The sequence below is a fragment of the Dromaius novaehollandiae genome, chromosome 8 (assembly GCF_036370855.1).
Source record: "Dromaius novaehollandiae isolate bDroNov1 chromosome 8, bDroNov1.hap1, whole genome shotgun sequence".
NCBI classification, from domain to species: Eukaryota; Metazoa; Chordata; class Aves; order Casuariiformes; family Dromaiidae; genus Dromaius; species Dromaius novaehollandiae.
Window position 1 is genome coordinate 37,181,446 of NC_088105.1, and position 16,762 is coordinate 37,198,207.

The 16,762-nt window shown below is 43.0% G+C and overlaps 2 long non-coding RNA genes across 5 annotated transcripts in view; both read left to right on the plus strand.

The window, feature by feature from the left end:
* The window catches only part of LOC112986472 (uncharacterized), a 371,351-nt gene that overhangs the window by 161,620 nt on the left and 192,969 nt on the right, over positions 1–16,762 (plus strand). The gene's annotated exons all lie outside the window — the stretch shown is intronic.
* On the plus strand, positions 2,311–8,792 carry LOC135329118 (uncharacterized). Its single transcript, XR_010390335.1, has 2 exons — positions 2,311–2,507; positions 8,157–8,792. It is a non-coding gene; the product is annotated as an uncharacterized LOC135329118 (long non-coding RNA).

Sequence of the window (16,762 nt, forward strand, 5' to 3'; positions counted from 1 at the left end):
GCTTGGTACCTAGTGCTTCACCGATTCACACCATCATAGTCTGGGGCTCTGAAATCTTTGTGTGATTTTTTCGCAGTGAACGGGCCATCTGCCAACAAAGCCAGGGCAGAGTGCTTTATATTTGGTAATTCTGAATAGTTCTGCTGCTCTCTTCTGCAAAATAGGTGGGAATGCTTACATTTTCATTGCTGTCCTATAATGCTCTGAGACCTCTACTCTTAGCTTCTGGAAAAAAAAACAATCTTTATCTATTGGGCTTGTAAATTTTGATTACTCTTGACATGGTCTACTGTTTTATGCTGTTTTAATTACTCCCCTGCCTCGTATCCAGTGGGAGCAGGAGTTCAAAGCTGATTCAGTTTATCATGCATGCAATGCAACTTATAGAAAAGCATTTCACTGGAGAGCTTAGACATTGTTCGCTTGCGTTTGGTCCTCATGTTACTGATAAACTTTGCTTTTCTTCTTAGTTAAATACAGGATGCAGATAAGAGCAGATATTTGCAAAAAATCTTAGGTTTTGTTATTATTTTTCATCTACTGCCTAAGAAACCCCCCTGTACCGTACTGAGCCCATGCAGCATGGAAGCGTGGTTGCGACAGGCACCCAACCTCCTCTGACGTGGGGCACCACAGGGAACATCTAGTTACAGTTAGGTGACCAGAACAGATTTACGCAATGTGGTGTGTTACAGTGGTGTTTGACCTGAAAGGCTGAATCCAGAAATCAGCTCACACCTTTTCGCAAGACAGTGTGTGTGCTGAATGCAGGTAGTGCCAGGCCATGAGGGGCCAGTGCACCGCTAGCAGTTAGTTCCCCTTCTAGGGTGTTACTCTTTGATTTGATCTGATTTAAGTCAGAGGAGTATTTTTTCTTTTCATTTATGTTGTCTTCCAAGGCATTGCAAGTTTCCCAGGTCACCTGATAGGCACTGGTGCTGGCAATCTTTCAAGGGCAGAAACAGCTATCTTTTATTTTTTAGAAGCTGTTGCTCAGCAACATCTGTCCAAATGGGAGTTCACTAAGGAACACAATCTCTGTGCACCCAATAAACACCTGAGATGATGATGTGTTTGCTTCTCTGTCAACCTGAAGGATTAAAAAAAAAACCAACCAAAACTGGCGTATCTGTACTTCCGGGGAAGAGCCATTAAGAGAGCTTGAAGAAATAAATCTTTGGATGCTCTTTAAAGTGGGGGTGAGGGAGGAGAGAAGTTCAGCAATGCATGATAAAGCAGTGATATTACACAATTGTAATGCTGTCTCTCACTGAAACCATGCTAAATGATTCGTAACACTCACAGAGAAGAAATGTGCACCATCAGCATTAATAAGTTTGAGAGAGACAGCTTGGCTGACACCAAAAACTTTAGGTTTGCGTTTGGATTGAGACTAATGTGCCTTCAAATGTTCTGTGTTATCCTCATATTCAGACTGCGCTTAATATCAAACCCACTGAGGCAGACTAGTTAATTCCTGCTGCACCTCGACCAGTAAAATTCTGCTCGGATGCTCTGCTCCCTGCAGCATAATGCTTTGTTTGCTGTCCTGGGTCACTGCTCAGCGAGCCAAACAAAATGATCCTGTTGTAAATAAGTGTCAAGATAAGTTTGTTGGAGTGCCTGTTGCTTTTGTTGGTTGAATGCTACCTTGAGGGGAAATGGTATAAGAGAACAGTCTTCAATAGGTGCATTTTCTGGCTTGGATACTTGAAAAAGAGCAAAACCAAAATACTTAGTCTGACTATTTGATGTATTGTAATAGACTGGCTAGTGAGTATTTGTGTCACCATCTTTTCGGAGATGGGATGAGGATTGCAGAGATGTGTGTCAGGAACATCACAGTGCTAAACCTTACAAAATATTTTTCTTTAACTGAAGTGATGGATTGTGCTTTTAGAATATGACTGCAGGGCTTAGGCTAGTGACAACATGACATTTTTCATAGTTGCAAAGTGGTTACAATAAATCTGAAATCTTGAGAACCACAGATGTTTAGAAACAAATTTTATCTGCTACTCCAAGTTTCTTGTAGATTGCTACATGTTCCTTTAAACAGTTGTTATTGTGCTTTTTGTGCAAATATTTGCTTACTAGCTTGGCTTGGAGGTTACAAGTTCAGAGCTTTCCCTGGGCAGGGACACGATCTTTACTGCTGATTGACAGTGGACCTGTTAGGTCTGTTTTTTCTTCAGGAATGTTGATCTTCAACAACTCCGCATATAGATGAGCATGTTCCTTCCATCTCCTTGTCTTTATTCGGTGCCAGAGCACTCCATTTTGGTTGTGCAGTGGTCATGCACTCCTTCAGACTCCTTTGTTAGGCCAAATTAGCCACTTTGGCTTCTTTCTCAACACATGCTAGCAGTTATGAAGCTCATTCCTGAGGATGGCCTGAGATAACGACATCATATGCACCGTAATCCTACTTTCCTGGCTTGAGAAGGACGAAGTACTTGGGTTGGCTTGCTGGTAGACCGTACCATCGTTACACAAAGACGCCTGAGGTAGGCTTGTGTGGGCAAATGCTGGGCAAGAGGCACAGCCACTGTGGGCACCTCACTTGGGGATGCCAAATGTACGCAGATGTATCAACGGAAATGACATTTACTGCCACAGCAGACAGGCACTTAACATGAATGCCTCTAAAGCTTATTGAGGTAGCTGTTCAAAAAAAACCTGAGTCCCAGGCAGCTGAGACAGTGATCTCACTTCTACAGTGCTTATTAGCCCAGAACAGCACGGCACACCTCTGGCTCCACCACTGCCAGAGGTAGCCTGGGTCCAGGAGCAATTTCTCCATGTGTGTGCAGTGAGCAGTGTTGTGGCCAAGTCCATAGACCTTCCTGGAAACAAAAGAGCTGAGGGGAGCTGTAGAGAGTCGACTGGCTCTGTGGGATGCAGGTGGAGTAGTCCATAAACAGCAGGTAGCCGTTGCATTTTTTCTTTGCCTGGGTAATCCTTAAACATCATTATCCCTGATGATGGAGGGATACATGTATCCTGAAAACACATGACGTAACATGCTGCAAACTAGATTCTGCAACATTTGGTTTTTGGTATTTGGCCTTTGATATTTATTGGTATACATAACAACATCAACATGTATACACTGCTTTTGTCCACCAGTTGAAGTTAGGGTACTCTTGGCTTTGGGTCACAATGCTCCATTTTGTTTTCCGTGGTTCATTCTTTTCTTCTCTGTGTTCACACCTTGATTTTCATCTGCTAGTTTATTTCTGGCAGTGGGTTCCTCTCTGGGCCAGTGTCTTTGAAGGGCCTCTCGAGCAGTACATAGTAAAAGAGCCAAGGCTGGAGAAAGACTTGGATGACATATACAGTAGAGCATAGTGGACGTGGAGCTGGAGCCATGGGCAAGGGCTAGTCCAAAGGAATAGGAGCCAGCTTTTGTCCTGAAGGCCAACCAGCTTTCTGCACTCACTGCCTGTGCTGCTGCCTGAATTATTCCAGCTCCAGGTTGGGAAGGCTGATGTCAGTTGGCCTGTGGGAGGTGTGCGGCATGGTGACTGCGGGCTGCTCCTCTCCACCACTGGCTTTTGAATATCAGAGGGCCAGCAGGTATTCCTCCTGATAGTCAACAAGTTGCTGAGAAGTTGCTCACATTCAGTCCCCTTCCCTTCCTCAGCTCTCTAAAATGTGGAAAAACATGGTGTTAAAAACCTGATTCAGCATGTCTTAATGCACTTAGGCAATACCCTAAGATACTGCAGCAGACTTCTCTTTGCTCATTGAATTTCATTCAGTTCAACTCCCATCACTGAAGTATCTGGCACTTCTAAGTGGTGCACTGAGTGGGAGGACATGTCACATGTTTCATTCTCATCTGGTCCTTGTTTCATTGTCCAATGTAGAAACATCCATTTACCAAAAAGAGTTAAGGATGTTCTGCACTTGGAGTGATTAGGCACACACTGGCAGTGGTAAAGTTCATAAATTCTCCTGCCTCAGTGAGGACAGCTCTTCAGTGACCTCATGGAAATCTCTCAAGAGCTTTTGTTTTACTTCGCCAGGGCTTGCCCCCATTGTAGACACGGAGGGCCAAAAACCTGCCTTGTAGCCAGCCAACTCCTGCCTTTTATGAGTCCTCAACAGATGAATGAATTTGGTACTTTTGTAAGAGAAGGGATTATTTTTCTACCCCCACGTTTCAGACATTTGGATCATGCACTGCATAATTTTGATGATGTCTTGTTCTCCATCCAAAGCTGCTTTCCAAGCATTCTGTACAGCTCAACATTACTCATCTGGGAGAAGCAAAGAAACCTGAGGAAGGCTTTAACAGGGCAGGACAGAGTGATGAAAAACTGAAACGCGGCAACGTTGTATCAGCTCCATTTGAAGTAATTCAAAGCTCTTTCTCTCCTTAGGAACTCGCAAGGAGTTTGGGCAGGCCCCCTGCACTACATGGCAATTTCTAGATATTAGCTATGCACTTAGATTCACAGGAGGCCTCTGGATGTTGCTAGCCCAATTTATGGGCATGTTTGTGAACCCCAAAGTGGCAAGCTTTGCATGCAAAGTGTCAGGAGGAGAAAGCCGCTATTTGGCCTGCACATGCCAGGATTGAAAAGAGGATTGTAAAAAGATTGAAATCCCCTTACACCAGTGGCCTCTGCACCAGGGCCAGAGTACAAAATTCAGAATTTGTGACTGGATCCAAAAAATATTTTGAAACTTTTTTGTTAACTAAATGCCAAATTCTGTAATCATCTCAACCATTTGCATTGCACGAACCCGTGCACTGAGAAGAGCGAACAAGCTGAAAGACTTAGTCCTTGTGTAGGAGAAAACAGAAAGAAACCCAAACGCATTTTAGCAGATAAATATTCTTATCCTGCACCTAGTAAAGTAGATAGGAAACATCCACCCTTGGTGTGTTTCATTATTAGAAGAGGAAAGTTTCCCAATCAGTGTAACTTTATCCTCCTAATTGTAAATATTCTAAATTTTATTCAACAAGAAGATAGTCAATGTGCAGGCTCTTCAAAAGGGAATTTGACCATTGCTGGTTCTGGGGTTGTTGCAAGTTGTGTAATCCTGGTTTAACTTTGAATTTGACCCTACTTTGAGCAGGGGGTTGAATTAAATGGCCTCCAGACAACCTTCCAAACAAAATTCTTCTATGCTTCTGTGTTCCAGTTTGAGCTATAACCTTTCCTGATTTCGGACTGTTGGCCTGCTGGAACAGCAGCTCTCCTATCTGTTTCATTTGGTCATGAAACAGCATCACTCACATATGGGTGTTCACCTCTCCACTTGTGCCTGCATAATGCACATCCATTTCCATGGCCAAAATGTTGTAGAGGGAGACAACCTTTCATGAAAGTATGGCATGTAGCCAGCTTGCCTGAACTCCAGCAGCAGGCAGGGGGATGATAAGACCTCCAAAATCAAAGATCCTTTGGCATCATGCAGCCCACTGAAGAGGCGACTTATCTTTAATCTGTATATAAAAGCCCAGGATGGAGTGGGGTAGGGTGAATAACTCTTTATTTGTTGACAAAAGGCAAGAGTTCCCATTTTTCCTTTGGCAGGGAAGGCAGTGACTGCAGCAGGGTGTTTCTTATGATAAGAAGAGAAAAATACCAATATTATGGGTAAAAAATTAATCGTAAGGCTTCTATTTAAAATCTTTGGGAGAGGAATTGCATTATAGTGTAAAGAAGTAGAAGAATATGACCTTTCTGTGAACTTCTCAACCCTACCAGGAGCATAAATTTAAAGTCTCTTAGCTGAGAAGTGTTCTGGCACTGAACTGGTGTGTACAATCAGGATTTTGTCTGCAGGTATCAACGCACAAAATCTCTGCCTTGTGGAGCTCTGAGGCTTCTTATGTTTTGCCTTCATTTGCTGTAGTCCATGTGAGAGGGTTTTAGTGGCCTGGACTGGCTCTGGCTGTTCCCCTCTCCTCCGAGCCTTGAGCATTTCCTCTATGTGCAAGGAAAAGCTCTGGCAGGAAGGTGGTCAGAAAGGCCGTGGTAACTGGAGTAGAGCAGAGAGCTGTGCACTGCAGAAATGCTTGCTGAAGATATATAACTTTTGTCTGCTACCAATTGTCACAAACAGTTAAGGCAAACAATTTATGGCCGTGTAGCTCACACTTACCCTGCTAGATTTCCATCTCTGACTCCTACCTGGCATGTTCCACCAATTCCTCCTGCTTTTTGACTTAGGGCAAGGCAAAATGAGTGTTCTGAAGCAGATCTACTCCCTTGCTTTAAGAAAGGGGTTTTTTTTTTGGCTTCCTCATCGTTAAGCAAACACTTTTGCTGAGTGACAACTGTTTCTGCTCAGAAATGGGACACAAAGTTTGGCTTTGTTTTAATCCTAGGGTGTTTATCACAGGACTTTGAAGTGTACACCCTTCATTTTTCCCTGCTCTATCTCTCCAAAGCTTTGGGGTTGAGAAGGAGCAGGAAGAGGAAGGGTTTTCAAAGGGATGTTTCACTGTTAAAAGTTCAGCATTGCTCTCATATGTGATTTTCCTGGATGGCAGTTTTATGGCTAAGACCTCTGTTTTAAAACTGGTGCACATTGGTGATATCATGAACATGCCACATAGTGTCTGATGTCCTTTAGCGACGGCAGATTTATAGCATTTTCCCTCATAAAAATCCTCTCTCTTGCCAAAAGAGGTCCAGCTGGAGTTATGAAATCAGTAAACAGAGACCATGCTACAGTGAAGAAGCTTGGCCTTTTCAGTTCCCTTAATCTGTAGCATGCAGTGCACGTAACCTTATACACTGAAAATCACACAGCATCAACGTTTTACCTTTGGAAAGGCTTCTTTATTTCTGTAGAGACATGGAACCTGATAACACATGTGGCCCTTGTGGCCTGCTTTGCAATTAATAGGGAGGTCATCTTCAGTTGTAATTGTATGACACATTCATTAATGTCTATGTACAGGATGTAGTTAAAACCTATGGGCCAACCCCCCCACCCCAATTGTGAGATATTGGAGTCATTTAGAATTGCTTGAATTTTGAGTGTTTCAGCAAAGACACAATCCCTCCTTGAGTGTTTGGGAAGTGAATAGTGGATTTTGGATGTCACCATGAACAAATGTTAGTTAACAATTTTTTCAAAGGGAAATGTGTTTTGAATCTGCGTGACTATCTGATCACTAATCGCTATCGTGTTGCTCATGGTTAAATACATAGGCGATTAGGGAAATGGAGACAGATCTGATAGCTAATTTCTGCAGAAATTATCCTCCAAATGGTTGAAAACCAAAATTCCTCAGCTGAAATCCACAAACGCCCTGATGCAAAGTAAAGAGGCTTCTCAGTGGTGCATGTGTGGCGAGGATTTCAGGATGCTAGAGCTGTCCGTGGGGTTCCTGGAAGCAATCGTGCTGTGATGAGCATGGAGGCAACATGGCTTTCCCATCACCCTGGAGACCCTCAGCTACATCTCCAAAGGCACCACTGGCTCTCATGGCCACGGGGCTTTTGCAGAACTTATTGGAGGGCCAAACTCAGCCAGTTGCCTTGGGGGAGCAATTGTGCCATGAACAGAGAGTGTGAGGGCCACATCTGCATGGAGCTAGAGAACAGCTTCCGCTCCATCTCCCTCTGCCCTTTGGAAAGTCCATTCTGAATACCCATTTTCTAGCCTGAACTCAGCCACAAGCTGTATCTCAGCATCACTTGCACGAGCAGGAAGCCCTCCTAGGAGTGTGTCCCTCCCCTGCTTACACCACACCAGTGACCTGCAACACTGCAGTACAGCGAGAGGGCAGCCGTGGCGCGGGCCTGTGGCACTCTGGTACCAGAGCCATGTGCCAAACCCTCGACTGAGCTGACCATGCACAGAGGTCTGGATTGCACAAGCAGAAGGGCTTGGTCCAGCTCCCCATGGAAAAGTGTCTTCAGGCTCTGCTTGTCTCCAATGACAAAGGCGGTGTGAGCTGAAGAGATCTCTCAGAAAGCACCTTGGGTTTTGAGATGTGTATGGTAGATCTAGCACATACAGTGGCCCCAGGCCAGCTCTTGCCTGGTCTCCTGATGCCCTTAGTTGGCATTCTCCTTTGAAGACCTGTAGAGTAGCTGGTTCTAACCTATTTATTGCTCAGGTTTCTTAGTCAAAATGTCATATGGGACAAATCAAATGCCCTGTGCTTTAATTTATAGCAATACCGTGGCCTATCACACAGAGGACTGCAGGAGAGCAGAGAAGGCTACGTGACTGCACACCATGGAGCAAATCTGGTATGCACCGTACAAGGGGCTCCTGCAGAAGAGCAGCTCCTCAGTCCACCCTGAAATGGAGGTCTTTACATCCACTACCAGGAACGGCCACCTTGCAATCACAAGAACAGGTTTTCCATTGTCTGCTGAGAATTCAGCAAAGAAAGCAGTCCAGCTGCCCTCACAAGCACGAGGGACTTGATTTTGATTCAACTTACACAGAAGCAGATCAGAAATAGCTCCACTGACGTCAATGCCGCTGAAATGAGTTGCATTAGCCTTGGGTATGATGGGTGTGAGATCAGAGACGGGTCCGATGTGGTCTTATTGCTTGCTTGCTTTAGTTTTTGGGAGGACAGTTCTGTTTGGAAGGCTGGTACTTGAAAGGCATTTCTGAAAATATATATACTGAATTTGTAACTGACACCCTGGCTTGGAGTCAAGGGAGCAAGAGGAAAAAATGAAAAGAAAAAGAAAAAAAGAACAGTGAAGAAATAAACATTGCTGTGCATATGGGATAAAAATCTAAAGAAACCCAAAGAAATTACTATGTGTCTTAAAAGAGAAAAAGAAAAATCAGGGAGAGAGAGTTGGCATTTTTTGTTACGACTTTACAAAGATATTAGACTATCGGAACGAGAGGACCATCTAGTTGGCTTTGTTTCTGTACCAACTCATCACATCTGGCTCTGCACTATTTGTGCTGACCTATATCAGCCATGTAAAGTGGGAATTAAGGGGCAAGATCTGGAAAAAAGAAAAAAAAAGCACATTTGCATTTCGACTTTGATTCCAGCAGCCCGGCGCAGAGCCGAGAAGGGGCGGGCTCCTTCACCAGGGCACCTCCAGCGGGAAGACACAGCGAACACTGTGCTAGTTTCCATGCTGCTTAACATTTGTGTTTATTTATGCACCACATTTAAGTCTTTATTTATTCTGCATGTGAGCGTGAATTTAAAGCCTGGCTCCGGGCAGCGCAGTTCTGTGTTTATCCACAGGGCTGCAAATGCTGAGGCTGACAACAGGTTTTAACCCAAAGTGGACAGGCCACCTCTAGGGCTTCCACCATAGCTCCCATCGTCTGCCCATTAGGATGTCGGGAATGCTGAGGAGGCCACCGGTGGCTTCTGCTTAATGCTCTTGCTATTCTCAACGACAAAACAGCTCCTGAGGGGCAGATGCCACCAAGTGTAGCAAGGGACCCTGTGGATGCTCTGGCTTCTGCTCTGCACAGGACCAAAAAGGCAGGATGCCAAAACACCCTGTCCTAGAGCCATGTCCATGCCCTTGGCCCCACTCGCGTACCACATGGAGCTCAAAAGCAACGGGAAGTCAGCGTGTCACCGTTGTTCGTTCTTAGCAGCCTCAGATCTGAACCGGCAAACGAGGGGAGCTGGCATCCCACTCCCATTTGCAGAACCCCCTGGTTCCCCCTTTGTGTGTTGGAAAACATTGGAATAGCAAAGGGTGTTGCTTAAATCCTGCAGTCCTGCAAGATCTGTGTATAATAATGGCAGAGCTACTTGAAAAAGAGGAAATCTGGGCTTTGTGGGGAAAAATTACAAGCCTTCAAGTTGCTTCTCTTTCCCAAGGTGGTACCACAGCTGAAGGTGGGTTCGGCAGGGGTTCACACTGCTGCTCTGTATACTGCAGAAGTAAGAGAAATTTTGAAAAGCTGCGAAGATGTCAATAAAAAGGAAAAAAACAGAAACAACCAGCCTGCTGGTGCGTTCAGCAGTGTAAGGAAGGCAGGACACAAATGAAAGAAGAAAAGCAATTAATTAATTAAAGAGGAAAAAAAAGTTCAAAACACTTCCACTTTCCAAAAACCAGAAGTTTCCCAAAACCTAGCTTGTTTTTGCTTTAAAATATTTTTCTTGCGAAAGGGAAATACTAATGATTGAAAAATTGTACCTTCCCACAGAATCTTTTGGTTTTGGAAAAACTCCTTTTTCAGCAAGAAACTCTTTCAAGAATCATATTCCAAAAGGCTGGAGGTGTTTGTGTGCAGAGCTGTAGCTAGTGAAGGTGATTCTCTGCTTAGGAAGCCCTGCATCTTCTCACCCACACTGCCCGGGAGAAGTCTGGTGTCTTCCCTTACAAATTCCATGACACGAATGGCCGTGGCATTTTGCTGCGATGGCCATCACATCCAAGCCCTTCAGATTAAGGAGATGGTCAGTGACAGATGACAGCTGAATTATATTCTTGGTGCTCAGTATGGTGCTGCATCTTTCAGGGCTTTGAGCCCTGATGCGTCTCCGCAGCATCACTTTCTGGAGGACACCCTGGGCACAGGGCACTCCCCGTCCCCTCTCCGTTGGGAGCCACAGACAAAACCAGAACCTTGAATGTCATTTTTGCAACTGTGGTATTGATTGACGTGACATAAACACCACGAGATAGCACATTGCTTTCATTTTGCCACCCGCCTTTCCCCCCTCGTCCTTTCCATCCAGATGTTACTCTTCGAGCTGCTGTGAGAGGGGTTAATATTTCGGACATGAATCGATAATGTTGTATGTGCAGCTCATTTTTCGGCAAATCAGTGCAAAGGAAGTAAACAGTGTGTGTTTGTTTTGACTTTCTTCCCTCGTTAAGTCTAGTTTATTTTAGTAGATGGTCTTTTGATTTCATTAATTAAAATATGGCTGGACAGGGAATGAGAATGAATACAGAGGACTTACAACTGATAAATACAGGAGGGGAGGAATAGCCTTTGAATTCCTGTTGCCAGTAAGGAAGTTGTAAGAGGTGAAGTAGATCTTCATCTCTTGGCTCAGTGCTAAAGGGAGGAGAGATTGGTAATTTTAGCCCTCTGTGGCGCTTTGTTAGATTTTGAGGTTGAGATTCAAGGTCCTTGACAAAGCTGGATTAACTAATGGTAAATAAAACATGGTAATGATAAAATACAGCAAAATAAAACACAGTAAAGCAAAAATAGATATTACAAATTAATTATTGCTAAACCACCCAGTATGTTTTAGTATGGCTCCTTTTTTGTTAGGAAAACCTTGCGGAATAGATCTTTTTTGTCTATTTATTTTTTGGTAAATATTAACAAACAATTGGACTTTCAACTTGCGGACTCTTTTCAGGCTGGTTGTGCTAACATTTGTAATTATTTCACCAAAAGCACTACACTGTGCTGCTGCATTATCAAGACAATATGCTCAGCTAGTGCTTTACTGACTATGGCGAAATGAGAGACAAGTAACTGCAATGTCTGCAGCTGGAATAGTAAATGCACCAAAAATTACAGCTTGAGAAGGACAAACTCTACAGCAAATGCACAATTTTGACCTCAAAATCATGGCTAGTGGCCATTACTAGGAATGTAAAACACAGGTTACAATATTTCAGAATTTTGAAAAATGAAACACTTATTTTTGGAAGTATCAAATTTTTTTTTCAGAATATGTCATGGAAATTATTTTAACTTTAATTGGTCTATTTAGTCTCACAGTTGATTTATATATTTTTAAACCACCACTAAATAACCCCATCTTTTCTTTTTAAGCTTCCTTTTGGGTTGAAAAACAGACTTCATTCAATCTAAAACAACCTGTTGCTTCTCAGGCCAGACAAGTGCTTTCAGGTGACCCAAGCTCTTTGCTGGGCTGCTGGGGATGGAGGGAGAGAGGCTGCAGGTGTGTATTGGCAAAAGCAAAACTGTCTTCATTTCAGTTTGACTTCAAGCAAATTTTTTTTTGTGTGTGTGTGTGTGCGCGTGTGTGTGCATGTGTGCGTGCGTGCTGCCAATGACAAGAAAAACTGCTTCACCTTGGGCTAAGGCCCATGATATGAAACAGTGATTAAGCCACTTGCATTAATTGGATTACCAAGAGATTGGGCTGGTGGTTGGCAGGTGACTGTATCACTGCGTAGCTGAGCCTGCGACGGTGCTTCTGGCTTGACTGCTTGAAACATCTGAAAACCACAGGTAGGACGTGTCAGAAAGCGCTGGCAGATCCTTAGCTGGCGAAAAATGGGTGGCCAGCATCTGAGAAGCGCTGCAACGCGCTCTCGTTGCGCCGGACGTCCCAGAGCCCGGCAGGAAGGTTGAGGTTTCCTAGACTTCCAGGCTCTTTTCTGGCAAGCCGTGAGCATGGCGTTTTTGGAAGACCTGAGGACCTAGTGTGAATTTGGCCTGTTGGGGATCAACCTCTGCAGCGGGGGGGCTGGGAACCCAGCAGCCAAAGAGGATCACCAAGAGCGGCTGGGAATTTGGGAGCGTAGGAGCCTGGGGAAGGTAGAGCTGAGCTCGGAGTAGCCTGCCGGGCTCAGCCTCCCAGCGCGACTCTGTGCCATGCAGCACTGCAGTTATTACGAAGCTGATTTTCTCCCCAGAGTCTCTGTTTTGCAAAATCTGTAGGAAAGTTTAATTTTTGCTCCAGGAAAGAAATTGTTTCCTGCCCTTCCCTGATTTTCTGTAAAATACAAATTTTGCTTTTTGCTGGCTTGCTTCACATGCGGTTCTGGACGGGGTTGGTCTTCGGCACTTACATGGCTTTCCTGAGCTGGCAGCCTTGAGGAGAAACCTTGTCGAGCGCTTATGTGCGCCATGCAGCTCGCTCGAGTCACTTCACCGCGCGTTTCCGTCACAGGAAAAAGAGAGTTTTTCTAAGCTACTCCAGCTTGGGAGCCAGCATGCAAATCCATCTTTCTCCATGCATGACGGGATCGCTAGGCAGGCAGGCAGGCTTTTCGCGTATTCCTCCAACTCGAGATTTCCTGCTGGGTGCCATCAAATTACAGGTGAAATGTGATGATCTCCTGGGCACTGCCTAGCACAATGTTTTGTTTGCTACCTCACCGTGATAATTTATGCTTTGCTGGGAGGTTGCACAGAGCCCTTGTGGAACCGAATGGTCTGAAACGTGTCATAAATTGCTTGAAAACGAGAGGAGGTTTAACTTTCCTTGTAAAAAGAGTAAGGACTGTAATTTATTACTGTAAACAAGAATGAGATGATAAAAAAATTAATTAGAAAAGAAAACGTCAAGCTTTTTGTTCAAAATTCGAAAGACCTGAAGGCAATTGTTTCCTCCCTTGGAAGGTCTGGTTTCCATCAGCCAGGCAGAAAGCCTTTTGTTTCTAGCATTCAAATCAACAGGCCAGTAAGAGTAGCTTTGAACTGCAATTTGTCTTTATATATTTCGAAAATGTTCTTGCGACGTGTTTACATGTTGGCTGGGGAGCTTTTGCCAGAGTCAGCTCTTTCTGGGATGATTAATCAAATGATCAAGTCCCTGATTAATCAAAGTCCCTCCTGACAATGCAATCCTTTCTTTCAATCACCTGCTGAGTCTCTGCTAAAACCAAACAAGCAAATGATTAAACATTTTTTTAAAAAGGAAAGAATGAAAGAAAGGGGGAAAAAAAGGCGGTGTGTCTCACAGATTTGGCACTTTCTGAGGTACATACCTCAAGGAGAGAGGGATCTTGGACTACATTTGTGATGCAAACTGGAACCTTTGGCTACCAAATGCAGGATGTGGTGTATCCTGTTCAAAGAGGCACATATTTCACATGTTTGTGTTGGCTCCTCTCAATCAAAGCATGCTGTGATTCAGCTACACTAAAAATTAACAATCTATGTTATAGCCATGTATTACATTACGCCCCATTTTTTTGAAAAATCTTTTCCAGAAAGACATCTTCTAAAGAGAAGGGAAGGTAGGTAACAAAACCCTTGCAAATGTTTTCATAATAATTATTTAATGGCCATCAAATCATGCCACTTTAAAAGATCAGCTGAAATATCTATAAATATTTTCTCATCTCTGTCAGAGCGGTACGAACTCCTAATAACATCCATCTGTCTCCATTTCTGTATTAAATTGAAGGTGGATTTTTTATGTCAATGGTTCTTCAATGTCACTGCAAATGGTAAAGAAAAAGAAAAAGAGTCAAAATAGGTTTTGTCATAGGGAATGCTGTCCCACAGCGACTTGGGATTTTTGTGAAGCTGGTTTGGTTTTGTTTCAAAAGGCTGGGAACAGGCTGCAGTAGATCAGTTGATTATAACTAGTGATGTCAAAACCCGAAGACTGAAATCTCTCCTGTGACTGGCAGCATCATCTGAGTCTGCTGGTAGACTTACTAGTGCTCCGATACTGTCTTCTTTTTGGCTTCTAGGATTTCAAACTCTCTGTTAATTACCGTTCTTCACACTTTTCCTTCAAAGGTATTTTATAAACTAATTAAACAAGTGATACAGAAGTGATGTCTAAATACTGTTCACCTTGTTCTGGGGAGAAATAGCCTGAGTTATAAATGAAGTAAATAAGCAATACCAAGAATCAGGTTTCTGAGGTGGTTTGGAGTAGAAGGGAGGTGTCTGGGCTCTGTGAACACTGACGTAACCCTGGGTTGCTCCTCCAACCGGGGAACCGTTTTGTTTTCTTCAACCCAGTCCCACCTGCTTCTGCAAATTGGATTAGAGGGCTCCTGCATTGCATGTGTGCATAAAATGCCTCTGGGTTAACTCACAGATGAGAAACACAGCTATTTTTGCATATCCTCCTTCAACAGCTGATTTCCTCCATCTTCTTCCATACTCTTGACATATGAATCTCTCCGTCATCCGCTCAGTGCCACACCTATTTCTAAATCACGAATTGCTCCTCTTGCTATGTTCTGATGAATGGTCTTGCCTTTCCCCTTGGTGGCTACAAGAAGTTGGCTTTATTTGCTGAAGTGGCACTAGGAAAGTGTCTAGTCCAACTAGATACTAATGAGATCTTCAGAATATTTCATTTTCAACAGATGTTTCCAAAGAAACCCCATTTTATTTCTAGCAGAACTCTTTATTTTAGATCATGTGGTTTGCAAGCTTCATAAAATACCCCAAATTGTGTTTCTTTCTTTGTGGCCTTTAAAACAAAGTCAACCAGTGTTCATGCTTCCAGTTGCAAAACTCCTCCTCAAAAAAAAACAAACCAGAAAACATGTTTTTCTCTCTGCTTGAATATATCTTCTTCTGTTTTCAATAGCCTGTGCATGGCATTTTGGGTATTTATCACCCTAGAGAGGTTTGAGAACATGAAAAAACAAAAACAACAACAAAAAAGAAGCCAAAATACAAATCTTGAGAGAAATGATATTCTGAGGAGTGAAATGGCAAAAAGCATTTTTTAATTGCTTTGGTGAGAGAAACAATTGCATGTCAAGTAACGGATGGCAGAAGGGTACAATACCTAATGTCTTTTTAGAGTTATATATTGCTTAAAAATAACAAATTTCTTCTGAACTTTGATCATGGAAGAGACTTCTGATGGTTGGAGCCATTCAGCAAAGCAGTTAGAACCATCTTTGACATAGATGCCTCTCACTATACACCTAAACCATGATTTTAGCAGATGAGATCTCAGCTACCTATACTGAACTCAAAGTGAATCAATACACGAATAGATAGAGACATACAGACTGATGTGGCTAATATTAATTTGTCACATTTAAAAATACTGGCCAGCACTTTTTCATTCTGTACACTTTTGATATTTAAACAAATGGGGAAAATACCATCTTATTCTTGGCACAGATCTTATCCATTTTATTAGTCAGTATCTCCAAATATTCTGAGATGCCAACTAATTTCCAGTTTTTATCATATTTTACCTTTGGAGTATGACTTTGGGATATTATGTTCAGAAGTGCGTGGAGCTTTTGAAACAGAATTTCCTTGGATTTAATATATCCCTTTCAGAACTTTGCCTTTAGATGGAAATTCATTCTGAGCCAGTAATACTATATGTTATTTCTAAACCTTTAAGTTTGTAAAGCACATAATGAAATTTAAGTCTTCAGCCCAGGTGGAATCATGAATTAGCATTAAGTTCTCTGTTAGCTGCAAGGGTGGCTGCCTTTTTCGTGCCTTTGCATCATCCTGGACAGACCATGACTATGCCATAAAACATCTACAAAGTGTCACAACTGATGACGACCTGCACCTGGAGATGGTTTCTCAGAAACCCTGGGGGTTGCGTCTATATGTAAATCAATAAGGCAACTCATTCCGATGCTGTTTTTATCTGGATCATAGCAATGGCACAACATTAATCACACTATTAAGTGAAAAGAGAACATACAAAAGTGCATCCAAGCTTGTTGTAAACCATTATAAGAACCATTCTTTACTTAGGAAGTTTGCCATTTCAGATCCTTAGGCCCGTTCCATACTCATCTAAATCTATCTAATTCCAAACTACCAGTTTAAATTAAACCCAACATGCTGAGTCTGCACTGTCCCTGTTGTTTTCATGGATACAGGACAACATAAAGTTTCCTATACTTTATGTGCAATATATATGTTCTGCGGAATATTTTCCTCTCCAGCTCTGAGCTTGATAAACCTGTTGAATGCAAGAACAGGGAGAGAAGAAAAGTCACAGTGGGAAGGTTTAATCCCCTAACGCTTACTCTTGTATCCATATTGTACCAAAGAAGCAGCACTGAGGAACATCATATGAATGGCTAGAAATTAAAGCAGACACACGATCACAGTTTGGGTCAGCACATGCCTGTTCACACTGACTTTTCTGATT